Source organism: Nothoprocta perdicaria, unplaced genomic scaffold, assembly GCF_003342845.1.
Source record: "Nothoprocta perdicaria isolate Ctin4 unplaced genomic scaffold, notPer1 scaffold_20, whole genome shotgun sequence".
In the NCBI taxonomy this organism is placed as follows: Eukaryota; Metazoa; Chordata; class Aves; order Tinamiformes; family Tinamidae; genus Nothoprocta; species Nothoprocta perdicaria.
In genome coordinates, this window is record NW_020455205.1 from 5441505 (window position 1) to 5462048 (window position 20544).

Here is a 20544-nt window from a genome sequence, read left to right on the forward strand (position 1 = left end):
CATGCCCGGGTACCACGGAGGCTCCCGGTCCACGCACCGGAGATGCTCCAGGAGCATCCCCGGCATCCCCGGCCGCCCCTCCGTGTCCTCCTCTTGGCGTGGGGTATTTTGAAAGAGCGTTCTTTCCAAACACTGCTGGGGTGACAGCTTAAGAATTACACTTAAAATTTAATTATGCCTTTACTAAAAGGTTGGGGCAGGGTAAGAAAATGTTGGATGGGAATTGAAATTAAATGTCAAATGAGGGTTTTAGGGCTTTTTAGGATCTGCAAAATTTGGTGTACCTAGAATATGGCTTTAAAATGTAGTTCAGCCTTAATGAGTTCTCAAAATACCTGTATTTCTGAAGCCCTTAAAGGAAATCATTTTTCATTTTTGTTAGATAATGAAGAATAGGCCAAGCAGAGCAAACTCTGAAATTTGATATTTCTCGAATCGCTGTATATATAGTAAAATGACGACAATGGAACTTGTTTATTAAACTAATGTAGTGATTTTATCACTTCATTCTTGGTATCGCTGTACCTGATATGATACTGGTATGGTTTCCATGGCAACCGAACACACTGTTCCTTTTGTTTGACCTTAGGTTCAAGCCCTGCTGTTGCAGAAGAAATGCCAAGAAACACCTCCATTTTTATTAAAAACAAAACTATCAAATACATGCAAAGCAAAAAATGGAGAAAAAGCAAAGGTGACCTGACATTACATTGTGTAACCAGAAAGGAGAAGAGCCAGCTTTGAACAAAAGAAGTAGGAAGTAAACAACTGTTAGGGTGTGGGTGCTCATAACATATTTTGTCCTTAAATTTAACTGCATTTTGATTGATTTGCCATCTCTTGTATTTGCTTTTTGCTGCAAAAGTAGCTACTCTAAATTTTTGTCTTATTTTTTTTCCAGCTTGTGAAGCCTGTTGAGTTTTTTCTCCAGAGAGATGCACTGACCTGCTTGGTCCTGGTCCATCTGGGGCTGCTCAGCTGAGGGTCCAGCAGGGTTCCTGCTGCCCAGCGTTCAGGAAGACCTGTGGTGTTCCCCCAAACTCTGTTGCCCCCAAAGGTCTCACTTTCCAAATAGTGACTTTGTTGGGTTTCGACTGCCCTCTGCATGTGAATCCCACGTGGCTGTGTGTGGAGCTGTGCAAATGGGGACCCTCTGGCTATCCTTGAAGGAGATGCCCCTTTTGGAAGTGGCCATCTGAGAGAAGATCAGAAAGAGCAGCGAGCCAAAAGGACTGAAAAATGGGGAAATATTCTAGAGAAGAAATAAGGATTAATGTGTGGTGGGGTTTTTTCCTGATTTACTTTAGACCTTTCCTGTGCCTGTACATCAGACCGATTTCCTGAACATCTTTCTCTTCCCTCTGCGCCTGCCTGAACCGGCTCTGCTGGTGGCTTCAGGGAAGGAGAAGCAGCTGGATGGCACCAGGAGACAAGGTGAGTGGGCTCAGATGGGGCCATCTCCTAAATCCATCCTAAATTCTGAAGCAAGTGCATATCCTAATCCTTGTATGGTGGAGCACGTAACTTCAAATGAAATTAATGGATAGAAGAAGCTGAGCCCAGAATCCTTCAGGGAATACTTAGTGTCACTGACAATTGAAAGTGCAGCTTTATCTGTGTGGGAAATCCAATAAATTCATAAAACACGTGCAGTATATAAATACTAGTCATAAATCTTATATTTTAGAAGAGACTTTATTCTAACTCTGATTTAAAGTTAGGAAGAAAACATGTTGCTTAAAACTGGGACAGATCTACTCTTGTTTCCTAAAGCCAGATCACTGATGATACTGATTTCTTAGTATTTCCTGTATTTGCTCTAATAAGAAGAGGTGTGGAATAGTGAAGATTTTAAAGACTTGCACAATACTGTAAAGAGGAAAAATTACCAGAAAATGAGTGATGATATATGGGCATCAACTGACTGCTGCCAATAACAGATATAAAGGAAATAAGAGAAAGGCTTATGAATGCACAAGAAACAAGAGAACAATTTAAAAATGAGTTCCAGGCTGCTATCTATTGGGAAAGAGAGGATGTTTGACAAGGAAAATGACGTGCTTGATAGTTACTGTTGTTGAGTTTTTATTGAAAGAGTTACAGGTTGTTTAATACAATAAATCAGTGAGAAAGACAAGGTGAGAAGGACCAGCTCAAATTACACTCAGAAGACCTGAAAGTGCTCCCAAAAGGGGGCTGGGAAGGATGTTGTCTAGAGGGAGCAGCAATGGCAATAGCATCTATGGAGAGTTTGTGTAGGCTAAACAACCCTGAGGTGCATTGGAAAGGGGAAAACATGCATGCCTTTGCCCCCTTGCCTCTGGGCACAGTGCACCTTCCAGTTTGTTGTTTGGGGAAGAGGCCCTTGTGGCAGAAATCCTTCATCTGCCCTTGCTGATGAAAACTCCTTTGGGTTTGCAGTCATCCAAGAAACAACTAAGAAATCCTTTCTCTAACGTCAAACTTTTTGAGAATTATTCCAAATGATTAAATCACACCGAACTATAAGACCTGAGCAGACCTAGAAATCGATGCTTTACCTGGCACAGAAGTGCTCATTGTGCCCTTCTTTGCAGAGCTGGTCCTTGCCAAGCCATGCAGCACCTCCTGTGCTCATCCTTGTCCGCTGCTGCGGGGCTGCAGCAGAGGCTGTTGGTGTTTGATGCCCACCTTTCCGAGCCTCCTTGCAACCCCGTTAGGACAGGGCGCGCTAATGAGCGTGCTTGGAGCACTTGATCCTTGAGGAGCTGACCCAGGCAGGCCCTGTCCCCCTGCACTGCGTGTGGCCGGCGGCTCGGCCTGAGGGCCATGATTGGCATCAGACTCAGGTTCATCTCTGCGGTGACGAGGCAGGTCTGGGGTTGTAGGCAGAGAGGCCCTAAGATGATGCAGAAATGCAGCCTGGATGGGCTTTGTGGGCCCTTTGCTAGGGGGGCAAAGTGTTTGGGAGGGTCAACTTTTAGTAGTACTGTGGATTAGCAGCATAGATCCCCTCATTCTTTTACCTTCCCTTTTTTAAGACTAGCAGCTTTATTGGAGTGAATTTATAATCCAGCTCCTAGTGTCCCTGTTGGGTTTTCTTAAAGCAAAATGATGAGGGAGTTTCTGCAGTCCTGAGAATTATCACTGCCTTCGAAGTGTAAAATGTGAATACAAATTAGTTTGCAAATATCATTCCAACATCAGTAATTTTCATTTGGAGAAAATGTGAAGCAAGCAAGTATAAACACACTAATTGTTGGTATTCCTCTCACCAGAAGCAGAGCCTTGAATCCCAGGGCGTGTGGCCGCGAGGGGCGCCCGGCCAGCGCTCGGAGAGCAGCTTGGGCAAATTTGCCTTTTGGTAAAGCCCACATTGCCCAGTGACCCATCTGATCTTCTGTTCTGTGTCAGGGCAAGTTAGCACAGGGCTTCCCGTTCCCCTCCATCCTGAGCTGTAGCCTGTAAAATAATGGCGTTTTCCTAAGCGTGGGTGAGGAAGAAGACAACTTTGAGAATAGACACGTGCTGCTGGGCTGGGAGGCCACGGCACTGGGGATGCCAAGTGCTTGCGGCCAGCAGCACAAAATAGTGTTTCAGTGTGGTTTTGGAAATGGCTTTTATAGACAATCAAACACCAGGATGTCTGGGTTCCAACTTGGATTTTTTTTTTTTTTTTGTCAATGTTTGGGCAGGAAGGATCTCCAGGGTGTCGTGCCCAGGATGAGTCCTGAAAGCTCCAGCTGAGTCTCCTTCTGCCCCCAGGTGCTCTCCTATGTGAAACATGCAAAGGTGCCAGAGCAGCCCAGGACACCTGAAAATAGCATTTCTTCCTAAAGGTGCGTGCTTAGAAATTACAATATTGTCAAATTCCATGAGCATAAAAAAAGACATATTTGTCAGGTGTGTTTCATGTTATCCACTTAGTCGTGTAGGAGGTAATCCAAATAATAGCACAGCATGCTAGGTATGTCTTTAGCTGAATGATATGAGATATCCAGGCCTCTGTGGATTCACAGTGACTTGTGTGGTTTTCCCCTCGCGACTAGTAGAAAAGCTGTGCAAGGATTTTGTAAAATGCTTGAGCACAACTTATCTGTTTAAATGTGAAGTTGAAATTGAATTTTTGATTCTCAGCGTGATACTTTTAAAGTAGATCTAGGCAGAGCATGAGAAATGTGTCAAATTCAGGTTTTCATGGATTCACTGTGAGATCAGGGAAAAAAGTTTTTATTTCAACCTAGCTTTACCTCTAGTTTCTGTGCCAGTCTAAATCAAAATCACATTGAATCGTGCTGCAATGAGTCTAAGTAAATTCTGGAGTGAGCAGTCAACGTATTCTACAGCATCAGTGTTTCACAGAGCTCTAATATTCATGGTAAAGGCAGTTAATCATTAAAGCGACTCTTTACACTTCTAAATTATTTTAAATTTATACAGTGTAGACAAGTGGCAGAGCCCAGACCCTCTGACACGGTACGAAGGGGCCAGGTGTATGAGAACAAATCACCAGCCCTCTGGTCGACCACTCTGGGTGGTTTCAGCACACAGAGGGTGTGACACAAGATCACCAGAACCATGGAGCTTTTCTCCATGTTGTCCCCATCTCCTTCCTGCTTCCCCAGGCAGCAGAGCACTTTGTGGGCAATGGATGGCAGGCAGATAATCGTGCACCTCTGAGACCCTCTGCACGTCACGTTGGCATCGCTGCGCTCCGCAGCAAGTGGCCAGGGCGCCTCGCTCCGCGCTCCCTGCAGGGCTGCCGCGGGAAGGCCTGTTATTAGGGAATAAGTTGCAATTCTCCTCCAGGATCCTCTTAATTCTGGAGAGCTGCTGTAAGCTGTGGTGGGCACTTGAGCAGAGCTGTTGGAGTCGGTGGCAGCTGTCAGCCTCACGCGCTGGGGACGTCTGTGTCGCATACGGAGCTTGGAAGCAGCCTTGCAGGCTGCGTGCGTGGTTCGAAATATTAACTCCGCTCCTAGGAAGGTGGAGATAAGGATGGCAAAGTTGCCATCTGTCATTTTATCTCGATAGTGGTATATATAGCTCTGAGTGCATGTATTTTTTTTTTCTTTCTTTTTTTTTTTTTTTTTAGTTACTGTATTGTCATCATAGAAGTTCAGCAGTGGGTGACCTGGTGACATATTTTTAGCTGCTGCTTGATGTCAGGCCAGCATCTGGAATTTCAAAATAGTCTTTTTAATGATAGTGGAAAGATTTTACCTATCATAGCAATCTGATGTTCTTTTTAAACACGGGTTGCATTTTCTCTCATGTCACATCTACAGGGATAAACTGAATATTGTTGTATCGCAGTTAGTCAGGAGCAGTGTGGCCATTAGACTGCCTTTCTGACACCCTCCTTGGGTGCCATAAGGAATTTTGCTCTTGAGGATAATGAGAAAAATGGATGTTTCTATCACTGCTAATACCATTTGCATTTCTCAGTGTCTCAGAAGACCTGAAGAGGACAGTAATAAAAATCAGAGGTTAGTGATGAAGTGCTAAAATAACAGCAATATAATGGTAGAGGAGTTGAAAAGCCTCCTTTCTTGGGGTTGTGAAGCTTGTGTAACTGCACTGCCTGCAGACCTTGAGAGCCTCAGATGTTGCTGCCCATTTGGCTGCTGCACCCCTGCAAGAAGGGAGCGGGGCCTGGAGGGGAGAGGCATCCACACCACAGCTCTGGGAAGAGCTCAGCTGTATCAGACACAGACCTGTGCTCTGAGGTTATTCCCAGGGCAGCAACCTCCTTCCTGGGCTCCTGCTCCACTGCCGAGGGTGCAATCCCGGGCCAGGAGCAGCGGGGATCCGGGTTTCCCGGCGCTGCTGCTTGGCAATGCTGTGGCTCTGGGGAGCAGCCTGGCCGCGGGCTGCACTCCTCAGCTTTGTGGCACCCTTGTGCTGGTTCTGGAGCCAACTCTGCCACCGATTCGTGGGGCTGGATGGGGCGGCACTGGCAGGAGGTCCCTGCAGGGGATGGACTGTGTCCCGACCATCGGGTGCTCCCGTGGGTGCTGGCACCCGTGCCAGGGCTGCTTCCGCTCGCCGCCACTGCCTGCAAACCTATCATGTACATTAGGAGTCTTGATTTTCCCCTTGTGCTTGCTCTTATTAAAATAGGAATCGTGAAATGACTGCCATGGTACATTTCATAAGTCTCCGCTTCTTAATAGAACCCCATATAATTTTGCTGCACATTCTCATGGGTTTCTCAGCTATAAAACAGCTCCTATAGCTTTCGCTGTGGCACTTTCTGTACAGTCCGTTTCATAAAGTGCCACGTTAAAGGCCTTCAAATATTTCCTTATTGTTGCAGGCTTCCAAAGCACCACCCTGAATGGTTTATTGTACTTGTGCTCTTTCTTATTCTCCTAAAAGAGTGCTCTTTCCTTTTTTTTTCTTTTTTTCTTCATTTTTTATTAGGTCTTGTTCCTCAAGGACAGCCTCACTGCACTAGGCTTGCTATGATTTTAATAGACTTCCCTGTCACTTAGTCTTGTGCACAGGCCATGGGACTCAAGGAATCTGAGACTTAATGTTATTTAAAAAGTGCCTCCTGCTTCTTCTCTAATTAATTGCAATCAGAAAGGCTAGTTGGTGGACACATGGTGTCGCAGCTTCTGTGAAATACTGCCTGATGGCTATAAACATTGCCATATGTTCCCTGTGAAATATTGCCATAATCGCTGGCAGCAGGAGCAGCTGATAGGTGCTGAGGGAGGGGTTCCTCTCCTCTTGCTACTTTCCAAATCTGTGGACTACGTTCTGACCACCTAGTGTCCTCTTCTAATAGTTGCTGATACTTAGCCCACTTAGTTTATTTTCTTCTCATGGTATTTCAAAACTATTAGACTTTTTACCCTTTTCTTTTCTTTTCTTTTGTATTACAGCTACCAGCATTTGTCCTATGTGCCATATTATTTGCTGAGTAGATAGCTAAATTTTTTCTCTGAATGAACAGGTAATTTTTTAATAAAACTAAGTATAAGTATGTATAAGTGCTCCAAAAAGCTTGATGAACTAAATTTTTATCTATTTAGAAGATTTTGGTTCTTCACTAACATGTTGGGGACAGTTTGGGGGCTGAACTCTTTACCAGCTCTTTTGACTGTGCAAAAGTGACAAGTTTTCTAAGCTGTGATCTTAATTAATTTTAGGTTTGCTTCCTCTGTCACCAAAAAGGAGGCAGCTTTTGCAGTTGGGAGTAACGTGGAGCAGCAGGAGTACGTAATGTTATCTCCTATGCTGCCCTGTCAACTTTCCTGCTAGCTTCTACAGCAGTAGATTGTAAGAAAAAGTAGATGTCTTTCAGTAGTGTATTTCAGACTGTTCATCAGCATTTCCAAATAGCCTTCCTCTGTACGTTTTGTTTATACCATTAATATTTAACACTTCAGCCTCTGTTCTCGGGTTCGTTCGTTAGGAGCAGCAATCCTCCTGTGACCCCAAGCCCCACTAACAGCCTCCAAAGCAGCTCCCATGGGAAGCGGGATTCGGTCAGAGAAGGAGGGTGCCAATTCCTGGGAAGTGTCCTCGTGTCTCCGGTTAGCAGCAAAGGGCTCTCCTGGAGGTAAGCAAGCAGAATTGATCTTGCTCTATTTATTAGAAATGGTTTCTTTTAAGCGCTGCTTTTCAGCTTCAGATTACCAAGTCTGGCAGGGTACTTGCTAGCTCTGAGAAAAATTTTATTTTATTAAAGCAACAAATGGTTATACGTGGCCTGCTCTACTTTGGGAGTTGCGGACTGTTGAAGCAGGTTGTCTTGAATGTGCAGCCCAGCTATTAAACTGTACGCAGGTGATTGATCTTTTTAATAAAACCCCATTGTTTAGTAAGGCAAGAGTGATAAAGATAAACAAATGTACATGTTTGTCCAGCGCTTTGGAGATTGCAGCAACACAAGGACGTGGTGAGTGCCGTTTTAATGAATAAGGTAGATGAAACGCATCAATTCGGACTTCATTTTAGCATGTTTGGCAACCAATATGCTTTAAGTTCATTTGATTCATACTTTTCATTCGTTTAAAACAGCACGCACATTTTAACAGAAACCCTTTGGTACTTAGGCAAATAAAAACCCATCGGGTGACGGACTGTGGCCCTTCTTGCCCTGGCAGCGAGTGCAGGGTGTCCTGCGTGGGCAGCTCTTGCCTGCTCATCCATGCTGACCATTGCGGGGATAACTCTGCTGGTGCTTAAGCTAAATTTGTTGTGATTTTATTAAAGCCAGTGCAAGAAGAGAGCCAAGCGCCCTTCACTAAAGAGCAGCCTTCCCATGGCAACCTGCGTTTCCATGGCACACGCCGCGTGTCCTTTAGTGCGGCTTTATTAGGAGCCGGATACGCACGCGCTGTCAGGTGGCCGTGGGCACGCTGTGCAGCGCTCCGCACGAGACTCACGGGGACCTGCCCCTTGTTTCCACGCTGGGGCCCTTTTCCACTGCACGGCGTGGTGAAGGCGCTTGGCAGAGGCGCAACGCGCTTCGGCCCGCTCGCCGCAGCAGCGACGTGCTCCTGAACTGCTGTGTTTACCACTGCGTTAAGGTGGTTGTTTTCTGAGCTCTCCTTGGGTTGAAAGTTGGCATGAAACATAAACTCCCTTTGCAAGTGTGAAAATAAACATGTAATAGCAGTTCTCTACTTGTAGGTTCAGCATGGGAAATAGTGGAGATGTTAGCAAATTCACAGTCTTATCTTCTCTTTAGAAAAATAAAGCAAACCCATATAAAATTCAAGACTACTTCTTCATAATGACACTTACTAGAATCTGCTTGGAAAGAGTGCTTAAAATGAGCTGAATTTCCAAAAGTCAAATTTCCAATGTACCTCCTTTTTCTCTTGAAAAAGAAGCTGCACCTATAAAATTCTGCACTATGAAGCTGCACCTATAAAATTCTGTTAAAAATGAGTCATTACTTTTACTTTGAACTGATTCATTTATCATCCCCTTTTTAGACTCTTCTACTACTGCTGCTATGAGCTGTAGCAGCCTCGGACCTGGGGGCTCAGTCTTTGCCCGGATCTGCTGGTTTGTCACGGCAGCTCCTGCGCAGGAGGGCGGACAGCAATGGGACGTGACCGCCCAGGGCTTGGTGAGCTGCTTCCCCTGCTGGGTTTGGCATTTGTTCAGTATCTGCTTTTAAAAAACTTCTTTCAAACCTTAGAAGATTCATGGAAAATTGAAAAATAGTATACTTCACACTGTTGCTCAAACAAGATCACTACCATGCATCAAAAACTGCTGATTTCAAAGCTGACCTTGATAAAATTCTTATAAGAAATCAGTGTTTTTTTTTTTTTTTTTTTTTTTTTTTTTTATAGAGGAACTTGACATGTGTTGTGGCCTTGTAAAGGTAGTTTACTAGAGGTAGCTTGCTGCTTTTAAGACACATACTCTAATGTTTATTTTTCACTTGGTCACTGGTGTCTAATTAGTGAACTAATATTTGGAACTTACAGAGAAATTGCACTGAAGAGTTTGGATGGAGATTCACTGCATGCCAGAAGGAATGTAAATAATACCTCTGATAGCTGCAGGAGTTTGGAAAGTGGAAGTGAGGTGATGAAATGTGTCAGGAGCTTATTTTGAGCACCTACGTGTTGCCTTTAAAGTTCAGATTATTAATCAGTAGACTGAGAGGTTTCTTACAAGATAGAGGCTTTTATTTTGCTTGCAGATGGGATCGCTGTCCTTTCATCAAGAACAGAGCCCTGTAGCGGTGGTTTCATTAGCAGCTCTTAGGGAGTTTAATTTTACATTAACTATAACACCTTTCTATCAATGAAAAGTGCATTTTTATGAACACAGTTCTTAATTCCCTTTTGTGGCCTGGCTGTGTGGCGTGCTAGGGGAACCGGCAAAGATTAAGACACAAATCTGTCTTTCAAAATCAGCGAGCGCCCTGGCAGCCGTGCCCTCCTCAGCAGGGCCCTGCGGCCCGTGGTGGGGCCTGGGGTCTGGCGAGGCCCTGCGCCACGGCGCCCTGTGAAATTGTCTTGGCTCTTACCAAATCCAGCGTGACCATCCTGACTGATTCCATGAGAAGCTCGTGCCAACTGCTCTCATTACTGGGAGTGTAGAAGTCAGATGTGCAATAAGCTGTGCTCCCATTTGGCTATCCAGAAGAGGCAAGATGATTTTGCTTTTGTTTTTGATTTTTCTGTGTGTGTGTGTGTGTGTGTGTGTGTGCGCGCGCGCACTGTCCTGGGTTGGATACAAAGCAGTGCGTTGATCCTGGTGATGCCAACGGGTAGTGGTGCAATCCCTGAGGCAAGCAAGCGCAAGAGATGTTCGGTGACAGCGTTGTTACAAACTGGTTGCTCCTTGGGAACTCCTCTGTGCCCTCAGAAAGGAGGGGGGCCCAGGAAGGTTGGTTCTGAAGCTGAGACCTGTCTGTTGATGAGCAGCCCAGGGTGCCCTCCTCATCTGCAAGTGAAGGCCCCTGGAGCCTCTTGCAGGGTGCCCACCGACGGTGATGCTGCTTCTGGCCATTAGTGCCAGCCCTGCTCTAGACACTGAGGCATTTCTAGGCAGAAGTGGCTATTTTGGTACCTCTGGTGTATCTATGGAGGAAAAATAACCCTGCTGCAAATGCCTTGGTGTTGGGGGAGGCAGTGAGCAAGGGGCTGGAATGGGCCAGCGCCGTCCTCCTGCATCCCGAGCTGCGGCCTCGCTCGTAGAGCCGAGGTTTGCTGTAGGAACGTGCTCAATTCCACCCAGTAATAGGGCTTTAATAACCCCTGGAAATATGTTTTATGGTGGGTGTTGATAACTAAATACTCATCCCGTGTATAGAAATTCGAATAATTGGAAATTCGTATCGTCTGGATCCCCTTGAGGCCACTGGAGAATACCTTGATATTGAAGGTTAAAATCAATAGTGTGTGTTTTGGTTATTTTTCAGATGTCTGTAGTATGTTTAATATAGTATGTTTGTATCATGGGCTCTGGTTCCTGCAAATCTGAGGTTTCTCTCTCTTGAATGAATGAGGAGATAAGCAATTGAATTTGAAAGATACTTTATGCAACAGAAAAGCAATTTGGTTTCTGCTTATCAAAGGGCAAGAAGCAACCGAGCAATTGAGTGCTAAATATTTATAACTCGCGTGTCGCCCGCTCAGCCCGCGCCTCGCGGAGCGACGTGGTGGCCGCGGCGGCGGCGCCCGCGCGGCGCCGGGACCCGCGGAGCTGCGGCCGGCGCACGGGCTCTTCCACCTGCCCTTGTGCCACCTTCCTGCTCACGCTGCTCTGTCCCGCGGCTGCGCTTCCCAAAGTCTCTCTGGTTATCGGTGGTGATTTCCTGCTTTCCTGAAAGAAGAGTTCCCCAAATTAAAAGCGAGATAAAGACATAAAATTACTTCTAAGTAGAACCTTTTAAGTAGAAAGTAGATGTAATTTTATACATATATACCTATATATGTATGTATTTTTTTTAACAGGAGTGGGGGAAAAAAGTCTCTCTTGAACTGCCTACTCTCAATAGAGGTTTCACACCAGATTCCCTTCTAATTAAAGGACAGTTTTCACACATGCTGTATATGGCTGCTTTATCCTCTGTTAATAAGAACAGCATAGAAGTGAAAAATTATCACTGCAAGTCACAGTTACTAGCCACACGGAGGTACTAGTCTCTTAAAATAAGTTTCTTGGGCAACATTTCAGACAATTTTAAGATGAAGATATTTTTTCAGAGGTTTCCTTTGTTTCTGTAACGATGATGAGTGTTGGTCAGAGGTGATAAATATGGAAATCAAGACAACTTTTTCTACAACCGCTTCATACAGTAGCCTAAACTCTAGCCTGTATCATCCTGGATAGCTGAGTGCCACTTTCTCTGTGCAAGGACAATGCTTAATTGGATTTTAGTCTTTTTTTCCAACGGGAAAAATATATGTTTTTATATTTTTATCTAAATTCTTTTCAGATCTTAGCAAAACACATGAAAATTCAACTTTTAGAAAATAAATCTCAATGTATAACAGCAAATTTGAAATCACAAAGGAATTGCGACCCACGAAGTCAGCAGAAGTGAAATATGCATTGCATTTAAAATAAATCACACAATACATTTTCCATGACAGATTTAGTTTGGTAGCCCTGTATTTCATTATATTATTACTGCCTCCTTCTGACCATCTTGCTTTTTAATGGATAATAGGAAAAAATAGTGTCATAATATGTGCTAGCTGTACTGGTTATTATAAAAACAGGTTATTTTCATAGCTAGTTATGAATTCAGTTTTAGAGGTTTTGTTTACAAACGCAATGACTGGGACCAGGGTGGTGCCAGGGGGTTCTTGGTAGTGTCTGCGGGGAGCTGTGGAGCGCGGGGTGCGAAGGGGCTGGCCCGGGCTTCCCAAACTCCGGGTCCTGGGATCGCCTCGGCTTGCAGCTCTGAACTGGTTAACACAGGGTGCTCCCTCAGCCCGGCAAAGCGAAGGTTTGGGGTACTTTTCAAAGGAAATGAGTGCACTTTGCTTATCCTTTGTCAATGGAAGTTACAAATAGAACGACAATTTCGCATAATAGCTGTAAACCATTACTCTAATGGCTTGACAAATACCTGTGAGGATAGACTGCAATATTTCATCAGAGAAAGGGCTGAATATTAAATAAATGTAACCTCCCATTGGGTCCTGCTTTAACCTCCTACTGGGTTTGGAAGGTGAATTTAAGAGCTGAAAGCATTTTAGAGTAAATGTTAGGGGACAGGTTCAGTAAGACCTAGACAGCAGATTAGCACTTTGTGCTCATAATAACAATCCTGCCCCTCTCCCATTGCCACTCACACATCCCTGCAAAGCCCAGAATCCAGCACAGAGCTAGGACTGCGCTTGGCTTGGGCTGCTTGGCTGATAATTACACTTACTGATAATTAATATTTCTTACCTACCTATTTAGTTTTGGTTTTCCTATTTTGATTACCTAAAGGGCTGAGAACTGAAATTCATGGTTTCCTTATTAATGAAATAAAAATTTAACTCAAAAGCTGAATTTAAGACAAGTATCTTCAGAGAAGAGGTTCTCAAATCACAATATATTTAACTTCAAAAGCTAAAAATAACGAAGTAGTTCAAAATGAGCCAAGACAAGCGTGACAACATGAGGCACTATTAGTGCATCAGAGCAGGAGGCTTCACATCATTTAGAGACTATTTACTAATCCAGAAGAAACATTTCCTATAAATTCTTCTTTTTCCTGGAAAGTACTTGTGGTATTGTTTGCTCTGTGCTGGGAGGAGTGAGATAATGCCAGTGTGAAATATGCTTGTTCTGCTGTGAAAACAAGAAATGAATTGCTTGGTAGTGAGTGTAGTAACAGGATTTTTATTTTATTTTTATAGTAGTGATATAGCATGGTAATACTTGCATGCACGTGCGTAGGGACTTTGAAATAAATCTTGATTATTTTAGTAGCAGCAAGAGCAAAATAGCTATTGCAAGAGCAAGCCATTTAATTATAAGGTGGAAAAGAAAAAAACATCCGAAACAGCATGTAATGTCTGTTTTCACTCTATATTTTTATTTTTTGACAAGAGAAAGCTATGCTGAAAGGATTTGATTATTCGGCTTGTAATTATTATAGTAGACAGCCAATCAAAAGGCAATTTGTCTTTCTAGAAAAATGATGGCTCTCAATTATGTTATAGAGAACACTTTAAAATATTTTCAAGTTGTTCAGGTGCCTTTCTCACAGTCAAAGATCAGTAAGTAATGAAATGAACCAATAAGCCCCCCGAGAAGCCTATCTCTCCCACTGAAACAGAAATTGCTGCTGTCAAAGTACCTGCTTGCCTGCTAACCCTCTCTTCCTGGTTCCTCGTCAGTCACGTTGCAGCACCTGCCTTGCACCGTGAAATCTCTCATGACTTAGCTGATTTCTCAAACGCTTTGGACACAAGCAGGCCTAACAGGCAGATACTGTGTGGATATCGCCCCTTCCTCGGGCTGCAGGCTGCCTGGGGAGGCAAGGGGCAGTTGAGCACCCGCATCAGGCAGGTAGGGAGCTTGTTCTGCAGATGGAGCAGCGGGTTTCTAGACCCCAGGTGTTTCTGTGCGGTTTTTGGCTTCTAACTCACTTGAAAGCAATGTTTTGTAGGAGACGAAGGCAATAATGAGTCGCTCACAGATGTCTTGAGCACAGTTATAAGCTAAGATGTCATCTTCCTGTAGCAGTAACAACATAGTACTAGGAGATGAAGGCCATCAACCCAGTCAAATGCAATTAAAAAAATCCATGATTCTTATTTTGGACTTAAGTATTATTTATTCCCTTGCAGGAGTGCTCATGATGGGCTAAATGCCTTCTTGCAGCTATAATATTCTGGTCTCAGCGAGCAGCGCATAATTTGACAGATGGATGTTGTTGAGGAAGGAGTGCGGAATCCAGGCAAGGTTGTGCTGGTGAAGTGATGAGAATTAATTAAATCTAAATACTGCAGTCAAGACTGGTCTTATGTAGCCTAACCACATGTACCTTTTCTTTATTTGCTCTCCTGCATCATTTCATCCCAGGCCCCTGGAGCTTTTCTGCGTGGGCATTTGTGGAGAGCAGCGAGCTGCAGCCCCCTGCCCCAAAAGGATGCACGTGCACATCTGGGAGGAGGCAGTTGGGCTACCTGGAAGCCCAGGCCTGGCGCAAGGAGGGTGGCTGGTGTTGGCAGGATGCTGCTCGGGTAGGAGGGATGAGAAGGATGGGAGTTGTGGGACTGATGCTGCACGTGAACAATTTTGTGCAGTGTAAGAGCAGAGACATGTAATGGCGAAAAAGGATGGCTGTGGAGCAGAAATCCTGTGCTCGAATGAAAATGTAGGGCTAAGGTCGTGTTGCCAGCCCCTGCTCTGAGCTGTAGTGGTGCTCAGGAGATATGAAGGGAGGCGAGAGGGGCAGGGGAGGCTGGCAGTGAGGGCGGCCGGCGACGTGGGAGGTGGCTGCAGCCTCCAGCACCTGGGCTGGGAGCCCTGGAAAGGAAGGAGCTGCCCTGGGGCCAGGCTTGGGTGGAGTTTGTGAGTCCGGCTTTGTAACTAGTGACTATTGAAATATCGAGTTTAATGTTGTAGCTGAAGGGGGCAGAGTAAATACAGCATGGGGCCATTAAGTTCAGGAATAGGATCTGTGCAGGAATGAGGCAGTTAGTCAAAAAGCCCTCAAAGGGTGATTTCAAAAAGCCTTGTAAGCAGCTGCAGGCTATTAACAACATTCTAATAAGGCTGTTAGAAGCCTCCAAATACCTTCCATGGTTTGGTGAGGAAGAGGAGGTGCCTGATGCCACCTGCCTCACTTGCTTGGAGAGCTGGGAGCGCCTTGGAGCAGAGTGGTTGGAAAACAGAAAGCCCGTCCTAAGGAGCAAGGTGTGATGGTGAACTTGGCACTGGCAGCTGCTGTGCAGCCTGGACTATGTGAGGAGGCTCTGGGCTCGGGCTGAGGGCTCTGCCGAGGGCTCCGGGCCCGGGCAGCCTCCAGCAGGGCTGAATTGCGGCGGTTTGTCAGCGCGGGACGCAGGGCAGGGCTGCCCTGTTACCTCGCTGTGTCTCGTGCTCGTCAGGCTGCTCAGCCGGGTTTAACCTGCCCGTTGGGATCCGGGATGGAAAGGGAGCTTGGTACTGGAAGGGGCCGTGTCTGATGCAACATCAGGGGAATGGGAATGCTGCGTTAGGTGCCTCTGTCTCTCCGTTCTCTGTGCATATTTTGCAGTCAGTCCATTAACAGAGAAAATATGAATTTGTACTGTGGTACCTGCAAGCCTGCAAGAAAAGTATATTTCCTGCTGTTTTTTTTCCTAGAATGGTTGATCAAGCACCAGGGTATTTTGAAAAACCTTTGCTGCAGTTAATAATATTATGTTCTTTTCAGAAATCAAAATGTTGCAAAGGCAAGTAGCTATTTGTATTGTTTCTGTGGGACTGTGGTGCGTAAGCTTAATTTCACACATATTGCTATGAATATATCATTAAATGTATATACTTGTGGTCAATATTTATAACTAGAAGGAGTGCTTTTTGCTTGTTTCTTGTTTTGTTGAAGTAATTTTCTTCCCTTTTCTCCCTTGGGTGCCGTCTATAGTTTCTTTCATATTCCATCCCAAGAATATACTATAGAGCAAATTTTTTAAGTGGAATTTACATTCACTAGTTAAGTTCAGCATAGAATGCTACTTTTTATTGATCTGAGTATCTGAAAAACTCTTAGCAAATCACCAGAAGTCTGAAATATTCCTAGCTATTAGAATGTGCTATTTCTCTGGCAAAATAATTGTGAGTATTATAGGTAGATTTATTATTATTATTATTATTATTATTATTATTATTATTATTATTATTATTTTTCCCCACCAGAGTCTAGGCCTGGCTGATTGAACTGATTATGAAGTGAGAGTTATTTTAAGACTGTGGATGTGTGTCTGGTTTTGACTTTCTATGAGTAAGAGTGGAAATCTTCACTGAAGTGTAATTCAGTTCTGGGAAAACAGTATCTTTTGGAATGTTAAACATGAAGTTCACTTTTTCTCAAAAGTATGTTTAATTGCACTTCTCTTAGGAGGCAAAATACAGAATTTTAGCCTAGACAGTTCCTGACTACTTATAGGCCCTCTATTCACATGCTGTCCTGTTATTCCTACTGATTTTCGTGGTGCCTAACGGACATCTTGATCCTGGTTGGTAGGAGGACAAGGAGCAGATGTAACCAAGGACCACGGAGACCAGCGAGTGCCGGAGTGCCAGGCAGTTCTGCTGCCCTCACATCAGTCTGTGACCGTGGGGGCTCTCTGCAAGACACGCTGCAAGGTGAAGAGTAAATGGAGAATCCTGGAAGTTAACATGGCTCTTCTCAGTTTTTGCCTTATGGACACCCAAGTAAGGAATGGATTCCAAAAGGAAGCCTTCGATATACAAGGGTTCAAATATTAGCACTTAAAATTATTGGTCTGGAAAGTGTTCTGTTTCATTTTGATGTTTTATTTAAGCAAACAAAAAAAAAAGGGGAGAAAATGACTTCTCTAATTTTGCTTTGTTGACAATTTTCACGTTTTTCTATAGTGTGGAGAATACTAGAAGAAAGTTTCATCAATTGTAATCCATAAATATATTTGCTCGAGCAGTGTAACATAGGCAGGAATGGTTAATTTGTGCCTTATAAAATCACATTAGGGAAATTTCATTTTAAATCCTTGAGTGAGAAACTTTCTGATCCTGCACCGCTAAGGGAAACATACATGTCTCGTGTACCATTTGAATCAGTTTTTAATTGCTGAGTTTATTAAATTAGAAATCTGAGAGCTGAAGTGCTGTGTTATATGTGCCTAATACTCGCGTGACTTTTTAGACTTCGTTACTTGAGCAAAAAAAAAAAACTTTCTTCTAGAGATGCTAGGTAATTCACAACTTTCCCCTCAATTGTCTCTTTCACCCCCTTCCTGTTTTATTAGAAGATCTGATCATAAAGAAGGTGATTGTAAAACTGTCTATGGAATTATTGTGCTTAAGCCTGTGACAGTTGTTTGTAGGCCAAGCCCAAGTGTTGGTGTTTCATGATGCCAAACACAGGGATCTCTGTTGTATCTTGGGTAGCCTGCTGATTTATCACGTCTTATTTTCACGTCTGGGCCGTGTCAGCACCAGAACTGCACGTTTCTGCCTGTGCTGGAGTGTGCTGGTGTGTCTGCCTGATGTGAGACACTGCACTTCTGAGCGCTATTGGTATGGATTAGGGCTTCTCATGCACTCTTCTTTAATTATGAACTGATAAATTCCTTTATTGTTTCATCAGTCTTAGTTGGGGTGCAAGTGTTGCACCCTTTATGGAGTTTTTTGTTTGTTTGTTTTTTGCTTTTTTTGTTTTGTTTCTTTTTGTTTTTGAGTGTTCTCAGGAGACACCTGTGGTTGTTACAGCTCTGTGAGCCCGTGACAAAAAGCAGAGCATGACCCCTTCTCAAGGTGATTAATCTAAGTGGCTTAGAGCTGCTTCGGGTCTAAACCTGAAGTTCTTTGGTAAGAACCCCCCAAATATTCAAATGTTTGGTTTTGGGGAATTTGGTGGCTATCTAGTTTTGATAGATGAAATTCTGTTGTTGCTCCCCTGTAATAAATTGGCTGGTGTTTATTTGAATGAAATGGTTACTAAAAGGCTATAAAAGGATGCAATATCAGGAAAAGCCTCGCTACTTAGACTGGAACTTTGTTGATGTCCATTTATTAATGGAATGAAATAGGCTTTCTTCTCTATCTAGGTTAGTTAATGGCTGCGTGTGTGTAAGAATTCATGCCTTCTCCATGGTAGCTTATTTCATTTCTGCAATGAACCTTCTGAACTTTGCCTTGCAGGTGCAGGGAGTAGAACTGTAATGGCTGCTGTAGTTTTTGCTATTTATGAGGCGCTGACACTGTTTTTAGGTGCCAAATGCTGCCTTCTCACTGCTACATTGCTGATTTCCCAGGACTTGCTCTTTGTCAATACGTAGATGCCTTTTGAGTCTGGCTATTCAGTTTTTGTTTGGATACGTTTTGACAGAAGGAAAGAAAACTGTGAACAAAGAATCCTTCCAAATGCTATTCTCTTCCCCCATCTTCTGAATATTGTTATAAAACCATACAGTTTTACACTTAGATCCATGCTTGCATAGTTGTCTTAGAATTAGTCTCTGCTGTTAAGGCTGGCTCCAAACAAAGAATAGTTGATCTTGTTGTTGAAACTCTTTGCATTGAAACATTGGCTATTTGGAGCGTAGGCACTAAGGCTCAAAATAAGTTTTAACAGCTTATATTGCACTATTGATTCCAAGAACTCAACGGAACTGCATGATAAAGTTTTTTTTCTCTTAACTACTTCCACCCATTATAATATCTGTATGCACAAACAAATCTTCTTGATGGAGTAGATGCTTTTTCTTAAGAGTCTCTCTCTACTCAGAGGTTTGAGTCCAAAACAGCTTGTCATATCAACTAAGGGATAAATTTGATGTTGCCTGGTCCATCTCCTTATACAGACACATTTTGACACAGTGTATTTGAGTGCTAATAATGACATTAGAAGATGTTGGAAGGAGATCTAATTCGGCATGCAGAAGTGACTTTGCTGTCATCTCCTATTTTCTGCGCAATTGACAGCAGATACTTGGGGCTGAATTTTTATTTCAGGTCAAATTTCCAAGGCATGAGACTGTCTGTTAGAAACAGATAAGACCAAAGCCAATGCTGAGTACTTGTTGGAAGTGTCAGCAGTGCTGAGAATTTTAAAAGGGCGCTTTGTCTTTTTTTTGTTTAGGACGTGACACAACAACATACATTTTAGCAGCAGTAAAATCCAACCAACAACCTGACAGTTTTCCAAATTTCCTACTGGGAAGGCTTCATAAGAGAAGTCTTATTTGGGAAGAAGAAGAAGGAAAAAGTGTTTTTAACTAATGTAGCTGCTTTGTCATATTCTCTAATCAACATACTCTGAAATTCCTTAAGTAAATCAGACCCAAAGTGATAAGCTATATAAGAAGCTTTCTATGACAGACAAATTAATTCATGTCTGTATCTCATTTCTAGTGTACAAAATGCTCAAAAAGAGACCTGAGGTAAGAACTTTTTTCACTAGTGCCACAGATATTTTGCACACAGCTCTGAAACTCTTATGTTCATATCCCATCTTCCCCTTAAAGGAAAAAATAGTCAGGCTATTTCTAACTTTCTGTTAGTGGGTGTTACTTTCAAAATTACCTCTACAAAAGCTTTTCTTGGAAGGTAACTTAGAAAAACAACTTCTAAACAACTTATTTCTCTGCAACCACCCAACAACTGTGTCGAAACACCATGTGAGATGATCTGAGCTGTCCTTATCCACAGCTTGTGAATGCGGAACAATGTCAAGACATCTCTGGCAAGTTGACGGCTCCATTCCTGGTATGCAGCCTTTTCTATTTTCAGACTTCTTTGTCTTCCCTTCCCAAGGTAGGTGGGACTTCCCAAAGTCACAGTATTATCCTAACAGCAGCCGATCTTCTAATGGAAGCTGTGTTTTGGCGTAGAATGATGTGACAGTCTGAGAATTTTTGAAGTCTTCCCCCCTCCCTGCCAATGACCTAAAAATATATGTATTAAAATGTCCTGATTACTGTCATATCCTTTGGTTCTGTATCAAAGCTCTCTTGAGCACTTAGATGATACCTAGGACAGATTAAAGAACAGACCAGGACTTAGCAGGGCTTCCCTGGTACGTGCTGCAAGCCCCGCAGAGGATATAGCTCAGGACTTGCACAGCCAGGAGGAACAGCTTTCTTTGTGTTAACATTTTTTGAAAACTTGTCTTTCTGTTTTGGAGGAAGGAGCTTTTTTCCAGGCGCTTCCTAGTTTACGTAGATCTTTAGCATTTAATTCTTGTGGCAGTTGGTTCCTCAGTCTAATTATGCAAGAGGTGAAGTGACATCTCCTCTGATATTACCAGTTTCACTTGTTAACCTTGGTTCTTGTATTGGAAGAGATGGTGTGCAGTGATTTCCTACCTGCTTTCTCTGTGTCACCTGTCATTGTATACGTGTCAGTCATAACCTCAGTCATCGTCTGCCAGGCTGGCTGAGG

General features: G+C 43.5%; 2 long non-coding RNA genes across 2 annotated transcripts; both read left to right on the forward strand.

Moving 5' to 3' along the window:
* The first annotated feature begins 936 nt into the window (after positions 1 to 936).
* On the forward strand, positions 937 to 17050 carry LOC112946188. The gene is made up of 5 exons (XR_003249177.1): positions 937 to 1434; positions 3745 to 3818; positions 7406 to 7552; positions 8937 to 9073; positions 16646 to 17050. It is a non-coding gene; the product is annotated as an uncharacterized LOC112946188 (long non-coding RNA).
* LOC112946189 lies at positions 5426 to 7203 on the forward strand. The gene is made up of 3 exons (XR_003249178.1): positions 5426 to 5468; positions 6873 to 6943; positions 7140 to 7203. It is a non-coding gene; the product is annotated as an uncharacterized LOC112946189 (long non-coding RNA).
* Positions 17051 to 20544: the final 3494 nt, after the last annotated feature.